Raw genomic sequence first — 8,133 nt, forward strand, 5'->3', positions numbered from 1 at the left:
ATCTTCTGAATCACGTTCAGGCTTTCCATCCTGTCCAACTCTGCCTTCAGTTGCTTTTGAAGAGCAAACGGAACTTTCCTGCATAGATGTATGACCGGTGTCATACTTTTATCTACTCTGATCGTGTGTTCTCCTGGAATGCAGCCTAGACCCTTAAATAGGTCTTTGTACTCTTTCATGAGTTCATCATAGACTGTCTCTCCTTCGCTTTCCACAATGAGGACTCTCTTTACCAGGTTCAGTCTCTCACAGGCTTTTCACCCTAGTATGGCTTGCACATCCTTTGGCACCACGATTAATGCTAGCGTGTGCTCTCTGTCCTTGTGTGTTACTTTGACAATGCATTTTCCTTTCACTGGTATATCAGTACCTGAGTATCCGGTCACTTTCACTTGTATTCCATGTAACTTTGGTCTGGGTCTAATTCTCTTAAAATCGGTCTCTGATATCACGTTAACTTGTGCTCCAGTATCCAATTTAAATGGAATGTGTATGTCATTCACTTTTAGTGTCAACATCCAGTCTCTTTCTTTTTTGTTTTCAGACACAACATCTACATTGAATTCCTCTATCTCGCTTTCATCTACTGTATGGACCTTGCTTTGTTGCGCTTGGTTCTTACAGCAATGGGCATAATGGTTGTTTTTGTTGCATCTATTGCATGTTTTACCATATGCTGGACACTTTCTTGGTGGATGCTGTGTACCGCATCGACTACATGACTCCCGATTGTCCCTTTCATTTTCGTTTGCTGGCCACGTCTCTTTTTTCACATTGGCGCTCTCTTTGTTAAACGGTTTGTATCCGTTCTTTCTCACTGCATCCACATTGCAGCTACTGTCACTGAACAGCTCCTTTGCCTGCAACTTCACAGTCTCTGTAACCCTACACAGTGCTATGGCTTTTCCCAGGTCTAGATCTTGCTCTCTTAGCAGTCTTTCCCTTAGACCATTATCTGGAATACCACACACCAGTCTGTCTTTTATCAGCGAGTCTGTCAGTCCCCCAAATTCACACGATTTGCTTCGGTTTCTCAGTTCAGTCACATACTGATCAATAGTCTCGCCGATTTTCTGTACACATGTGAAAAATTTGTGCCTCTCAAAGGTCACGTTGCGTTTAGGTATGCAGTAGGCCTCAAACTGTTCCATTATTTTATCTAGCTTCATTTTGTCTCCATCAGCCGCAAATATGAAATTATTATATACCTCCAGCGCTGCATCACCCACGACATGTAAGAACAGTGACGATTTCTGTTTATTACTTTTATCGTCAGCTCTGATTGCTGATAAATACAACCCTACACGTTGTTTGAATCTCCTCCAATTTTCAGCCACATTACCTGTCAATTGAAGCGTCGCCGGTGGGAGTAAACATTCCATTTTTTCACTTCGTTAGCTATTCTCTAATGGTAAGCAACGATGTTCTCTTCTGGCTTGCTAATATGTGGAGAGCTGATTTCGCTTACTTGCCACAACTGCTTTCACTGTCCCATCAAGTTGCTAACTTCAGATTTTTTCTCTTTCAGCCACTTCTGACATCATGTTTTGTTTTCTTTTTGAGTTCAATAAAGACTCATTTCTGAAAGAGAATGTTGTTTAATCTAAAGTCTTGTTCAAGACTTTCTACAGCTTTTTACAGAACACACTATGCTGTGATGCATCTAGAATGAAACTGAAAGTAAAACTCCTCTGGACTGCTTGTCTCTCACATGACCTCTGCTGGTCAGGCACAAGTAATCAAAAACACAGACAAATATGCTGTAAGGCATTAGTAATCAAACACAGACAAATATCATCACTATTTGCTGATATCATTACAACCCACACACCATACCTTACAGCATGCACCGGCAAAGAAAGTGAAGTGGCAGTTATTCCAGAGAAACAGGGCAAGGGGACCTTGTGTACCCTAAAACCCAAGGACAGTTACGACCTCGAACTAATGGTCAGTAGTACTCCAGTGGAGTACCAGGCATTTGTGCGAGCACACCTCGATGCATTTGCCACTCACAAACATGATTGTGGGAGGGTGAACGGGGTCGAAGTTAGTGTAGACGGGGACCCCATGACCCAACCACAGAAGCAGTATAATTTCCCCAAAGAGGCGGAGGCAGACATGGAAACGGCCATGACCTCTCTGGTCAAACAGGGGGTATTGAGACCGATAGCCACCCACGTAAACTCTCCACTGTGGCCGGTTAGGAAACCGGGCAACTCCTGGAGAGCCACAGTGGACTATCGGGTACTCAAGAGAAACATCCCCGCCTGTGCACCCACGGTCGCAGCTGTCGTCGACCTCATTGGAAGTATTCCAGCCTCCGCGACCACCTTCACGGTGCTGAATATTTCCAACGGGTTTTGGTCCATCCCTCTATGGAGAGAGGACCAGTACAAGTTCGCCTTCACGTTTAAAGGCCAACAATACACCTGGAACTGCCTACCACAGGGGTTCCACAACAGCCCCAGTATTTTCCACCAGTTTATGGCAGATTGTTTAGAAGGCTTCAGCCGGCCCCGACAGTTAGTTCAGTATGTGGATGACCTGCTCCTATTCACTGATGAAGGAGAGGAACACGCTCCACTGCTGGCTGAACTCTTGGAGTTGCTCAGGCAGGAAGGTTTTAAAGTAAACCCCAAGAAGGTACAGATCGGCCAACAGGAAGTAAAATTCCTAGGGCTGGCTGTGCGAGCAGGAGAAAGGGTCATCGATAAAGCCAGAAGGGAAGCAGTGCAGGAGTTATCAGCCCCCAATACAGTGACAGGAGTGAGATCTTTTCTAGGGCTAACAGGCTACTGCAGAGATTTTATTGAGGATTACAGAGCCACAGCAGCCCCTCTGCTCCGACTCCTACACAAGGGAGTGGAGTGGGTTTGGGATGAGGGTTACGAGGCAGCATTTGTAAAACTCAAGCAAAATCTGCAGACCGCGCCAGCTCTAGGGGCCATTGATGGGGAAAAAGAGTTTTTCCTGGAGGTAGCAGCCAGCGGGGACAGTCTGAGTGCAGTGATGCTCCAGGAGCGGCACAGTCAGCTGAGACCGGTGGTTTACTCCTCCAGGATACTCACGGATGTGGCGAAGGGCTATTCCAACTGTGAGAGGCACCTCCTCACCACTCACTGGACTGTGAAAAGATCATTGATCTTCACAGGCACCTCGCCCATCACCTTCCTCACCCATCACACCCCCACCCAAATGCTCCTAGATGGGAGAATTAAAGATGGGACAGTGAGCAGTGCCCGCATTGCTCGCTGGACCCTGCTTCTCTCCCAGATGGACCTAAGGGTGAAAGGTCTCTGCGAGCCCAAGCTCGCAGCCAACATGATTTATCCAGGGATGGCCCACCGGTGTTCCATTGAAGGAGTATGGGAAGTCAACATAGATTTTCGGGCCGGGATACACCCCACAGGGTGCAAGATCTATGTAGACGGTTCGAACACGGTATCTGCTGGAAAATGACTCACAGGGTGTGGAGTTTATGACCCAGGGGCAGACATTGCCCTGGCAATTAAACTCCCCAGCACCATGAGCGTCCAGCAGGCTGAACTGTCTGCAGTAGTGTACGTGGTTACACACCCAGAGAAATTCCCTACCCCGTACATGATTTGCTCAGACAGCATGTTCACATGCAGTTCATGCACGGAATACCTGGCCATCTGGTCCCGGCACGGATACACCTCCGCGGATGGGAGACCCCTGGCAATCAAGCCCCTGCTGGAGAAAATCATGAAAGCTGTAGGGGAGGAAGGGAAGGTCTATATCCATAAGGTTAAGGCCCATTCGAAGGCAGAACCCATGAGGGAGGGCAACCAAAAGGCAGATGTATTGGCCAAGCAGGGAGCCAGGGAAGGAGAGTTTTGGGACCCCGACCGGACAGGTTCAGTAGCCGCAATCCGGGACAAGGGATGTACACAAGGGGTAGCTTTGGTCCCGGACCTAAAGCAGGCCCAGGTATGGGATCCCGTCCTCAGAGCCGTCCTGAACACGCTCACAAAGGGGGAGAAAGTAAAGGGCCCGTACGGTACAGCAGCCATCACCGTCACGGAAGGCATGCTGTTCAGGGGGGAGCAATGGGTAGTGCTGTAGCAGCACCAAAGGGAATTCCTCCAACTGGCCCATGAGGGTCCAGGAGCGGGGCATCCCGGGCCTGAGGCCACCTGGCAGCAAGTGGAACAGGCAGGATGCTGGCCAGGACTGAGGGAGCATGTCCGCGAGTTCTGTGTGTGCTGCCAATAACCCTGACCCCCAGAAAAGAAAGGTATCTTTGTGACACACCAGGAGGGTAGAGGGGCCATGGCAGTTGATCCAGATCGATTACATCAGGTGCCTACCCGCCGCCCAAGGAGGCTACAAGTACTGCCTAGTCCTGGTGGATGTGTTTTCAAAGTGGGTGGAAGCTTTTCCCTGCCATACAGCTACCACATTGGGTACAGCTAAGATCCTGGTCAGGGAAGTGTTCTCACGATGGGGACTACCACAGTATGTGGAGTCTGACCAAGGGAGTCACTTTACCGGACAGGCCATGCAAGAGACCCTCATGGTACTCGGCATTGAGGGGAAATGGCACGTCGCCTACAACCCACGGTCATCGGGCCCTGTAGAGCGTTTAAATCGCACCATAAAAGAAAGGCTGCAGAAGGAGACGGGAGACTCACCCAAGAAGTGGGTAGAAGTCTTACCGTTGGTCCTAATGGGGATCCGAGCCAGCTATTATGTCCATGTATAATTGAGACACGGACTGCAGGAGTTGGTTATAACAGGTCTTTACTGAATGGAGGCAACCTGGAACTACTATGCAAATGTTACTACACAGGCTTATATACAGGGGTGGTCACTACTGGTACTGCAGTATACAGGGGCTGCAGAATATAGTTCCTTCTGCAAAGTACATACGCTACAATTCCTCCCCTTTTAGCTAAACAGTACATAACATTCAATTAACAATGAAATAACATATTTACATTTACAGTTGCTAGATACATTAGTTGAAGTTAAGCAATTATAAGTTCAGTCTTTGAGGAGGCTTCCTGATTCTGTCTGGATAACGCCTCTTTGGGGTATCAGGTTCTTCTGGCAACGTTGAGTCGGGATCAATGTCGTTGTTTGGTTCGTCTGCTTCCAATATCACCGATTCTGAGGTAGGTGCAATTGGTACTTCGGTTTCATCGCCAGGTGTATCAGATTGTGGTGTGGAGTTGACGTTGCCCAGTGACTCTAGAATCTGGTCAGCATGGCGTCTTACAATGCTCTCTCCAACGTCCACGGTATACATTAGAGGTCCTTGCTGTGTACAGATCGTTCCTGTCTGCCATTTCTCTGTGCGGTAGTCCCGGGCCAAAACTGGTTGACCTTTCTTAAAACTCCTGGTCGGCCTTTCATTCATATTCTGAAACTGCCTGTTCTCCACATCACTTCTGATGTTTGGCTTAACCAAATCCAAGCGGCATCGTAGTCTTCGATTGAAGAACATCATGGCTGGAGTTTGGTTGGTAACCGCATGTGTCGCATTCCGGTAGGCAAACAAGAAGTTATCCACCTTGTGCTGTAGGGGTATATCTTCATTACACATTGCCTTGATAGCCTTCTTGAATGTTTGAACGAACCTCTCGGCCAATCCATTAGTGGCCGGATGATATGCGGCGGATGTGTAATGCTTAACACCATTGTTCTTTAAGAACCTCCGGAACTCTTCAGACACAAACTGTGGTCCATTGTCATAGCAAATCTGTTCAGGCAGCCCATTCCTGGCGAATATGGTTCGTAAGACTGTGATAGTTTTTTCTGTGGTAGTTGAGGACATTTTTATTACCTCTGGCCACTTTGAATGTGCATCCACCGCAATTAAAAACATCGAGTCCATAAATGGACCAGCAAAATCAATGTGCACCCTTTGCCATGGAGATGAGGGCCACTCCCATGGATGTAGAGGGGCTTGTGGTGGGGCGTTTTGGACCTCCTGGCATCCTGTACAGCTCTTGGTCATCTCTTCGATTTCTCTATCGATTCCCGGCCACCACACAAATGCTCTGGCTAAGTTCTTCATTTTTACCCCTCCCAGATGACCCTCATGAAGCTCATTGAGCACTCTATCCTTCAATTTGGGTGGAATTACTACTCTGGATCCACACATCAAGGTTCCTCTGCACACTGACAGCTGTTCTCTTCTCGGCGAGAATGCTGGCAGCAGTGGTTCGCCATGTGCTGGCCATCCCTTCACCGTTAAATCATAGACCCAGGAGAGTGTCGGGTCATTTCGTGTTTCCTTTTCTATGTTTGCATTCGTCACAGGGAGACATTCGACTATGGTCGAGTGGAATATCTCCACAGGATCCACTGCAAGTTCTTCTTCCACCATCGGCAACGGTAGGCGCGACAATCCATCAGCATTCCCATGCTGTTTAGTTCCTTTGTACTCGATGTCATATTGGTGTGCCCCTAGGAAAAGGGACCACCTCTGTAGCCATTGTGCTGTCATTATTGGTACACCCTTCTGAGGGTTGAAAATGGAGACAAGAGGTTGATGATCAGTAAGTAGAGTAAATTTCTGACCGTGCAGGTAGTGATTGAACTTCTTCACCGCCCACACTAGGCTCAGGGCCTCTCTGTCAATCTGGGCGTAGTTACGCTCGGCTGAAGTTAACGAGCGTGACGCAAAAGCTATCGGCCTCTCTGAACCATCAAGGAATTTATGTGACAGTACCGCCCCAATGCCGTAGGGAGACGCATCACACGCCAGTCTTATCGGTAGTGATGGGTTGTAGTGAGCCAATACTTCTCTTGAAGTGATTAGGTCCTTACTCTTCTGAAAGGCCCGCTTACATTCATCGCTCCATTTCCATGCTACTCCTGTTTGTAGTATGGCGTTCAGTGGGTGCAGAATTGTGGACAAATTCGGCAAAAACGTATGGTAGTAATTCACCAATCCGAGGTATGACCTCAGTTGCGACACATTTTCAGGCGCTGGAGCCGTAACTACCGCTTCAATTTTGTCAGGGGACTTATGTAACCCCTCTTCATCAATCACGTGGCCACAATACGATATCTGTTTCTTAAAAATCTCGCACTTGGGGCGATTGGCCCGTAGCCCATGTTCACGTAGTCTAGTGAGCACCTGCTCTAGGTTGGCAAGGTGTTCACTGTCATCTTCACCTGTCACTAGGATGTCGGCCAAGTAACACTGAGTCCCCGGAATTCCTTGCAGGACTTGTTCCATCGCTCTTTGCCATATCGCCGGAGCTGATGCTACTCCGAATACCAGTCAATTATACTGGTAAAGACCTTTGTGAGTGTTTATCGTGAGATACTTCCTAGAGGATTCTTCAACCTCCATCTGCAAATATGCTTGTGCTAGGTCAATTTTTGTAAAACGCTTCCCTCCAGATATTGAGGCGAAGATATCTTCTACCCTTGGAAGAGGATATTGTACTGTGTGAAGGACTGGGTTCACCGTCACCTTGAAGTCCCCACAGATGCGAACCTTCCTTGGCTCCTCAGACTTATTGTTTAACGTTTTCTTCATGACAGGAACGATGGGTGTCGCCCACTCGCTCCAGTCTAACTTAGATAACACGCCTGCATTCTCCAGATTCTCCAGCTCTGCCTCGACGGCTGGGCGAATTGCATATGGTACCGGTCTTGCTTTGAAAAACTTGGGAATTGCATTCTCTTCTATTTTTATCGAGGCGGTTACGCCTTTAAGAGTTCCCAGTTCTTATTGAAATACCTCTTTGGCGTTAGCTAAGATTGTTGACAATCGTCCAGGAGTGACGTCGTCATCCTTTTTACCAGCCATCGTCAGTGCCTGAATGGAGTGCCAGTCTAAACTTATCTTTCTGATCCATTCATGTCCCAATAACGGTGGTCCACCATCTTGCAGTATGTAAAGATACAATTTCTGTCTTTCCTTGCCGTTGTATTCGACAGGCACCCTTATTTTTCCTCTGGGGTATACTTTTTGCCCCGTATACATCTTCAAGACAATGGATGTCTCTTTCAAGGGTATGTGTGAGAATAGCCGCTCGTAGTCTCGTCGATTCATGACGGTTAGAGCTGATCCTGTATCCAATTCCATTTTGACTTGGGACTCTGCTATCATGAGGGTGACCCAAATGGTTCGGTGATCCTCTTTTGCGA

Source organism: Somniosus microcephalus, chromosome 5 (assembly GCF_052327205.1).
Source record: "Somniosus microcephalus isolate GS21.2 chromosome 5, FLI_Smic_1.0, whole genome shotgun sequence".
Lineage (NCBI taxonomy): Eukaryota > Metazoa > Chordata > Chondrichthyes > Squaliformes > Somniosidae > Somniosus > Somniosus microcephalus.